The sequence below is a fragment of the Pundamilia nyererei genome, unplaced genomic scaffold (genome assembly GCF_000239375.1).
Source record: "Pundamilia nyererei isolate P.nyererei 1_Seehausen unplaced genomic scaffold, PunNye1.0 scaffold00735, whole genome shotgun sequence".
Taxonomy (NCBI): Eukaryota; Metazoa; Chordata; class Actinopteri; order Cichliformes; family Cichlidae; genus Pundamilia; species Pundamilia nyererei.
The window spans coordinates 64,038-64,957 of NW_005188136.1; positions in this window are offsets into that span (position 1 = coordinate 64,038).

Consider the following 920-nt stretch of genomic DNA (forward strand, 5'->3'; position numbering starts at 1 on the left):
AAACAGTTCTTTCAGAAGTAAAAAGTTTGGACCAGTTGGATGGGATACTATACACAGTATATGCACTACCAGTCAAAAGTTTGGAAACACCGTCTCATTTAATGTTTTTTCTTTATTTTTACCTCTTTTCTACATTGTAGATACGAACTGAAGACATCAAATATATGAAACAGGAAATTTGGAATTATGTAGCAAAGAAACAATTGATAAATATCTCATGAATAAATAAATATGCTTTATTTTAGATTCCTGAAAGTAGCCACCTTTTGCTTTGTCGATAATATTGCAAACCCTTGGCCTTCTCTCAATGAGCTTCATGATGTAGTCACCTGAAATAATTTTCTCTTTTTCTGTGGTGGAAAAGTCAGGTTGGTACACAGCTGACAGCAGTATTTTGACAACTTCATAATATAGCAAGAACCAATCAGGTCAATTGGTCCAGAAAATTGCAAATTGTAAATGTGTGCAGTTGCAAAAACCATCAACTACTCCTAAAAACTGTCCTCAACTAGACCTCAACTATGTCCAACAGTCGCTGTTTATTGAATCTGATTTGTGGGTTCAACCAGCCCCACGCTATGACAGAGGTCCAATAATGTCTGGTAGTGCCAGATGGATCTGACACATTGGGATAAAAGGACAAAGCTGAAAGAGCAGTTCAACACACTGATCTCCAATTGAAGCTCCTGCACATTGGATCTGCAGTAGAGACTGACAATCATACACCTGGTAAGCAGAAATGTTATTACACCACCAGCAGGAAAACCAACAACAGAACAAAAGCAACAACAAAGTCAAATCTGGGTCTTTTACCCCAACAGAGCAAACAGGCAGAGAGGTTTTCATTACTCTTCAATTATTGCGTAAAAATGTAACTAAAAGTTACAGCTGCTTACGTTTCTTTAAGCAGGTGTGCTGGG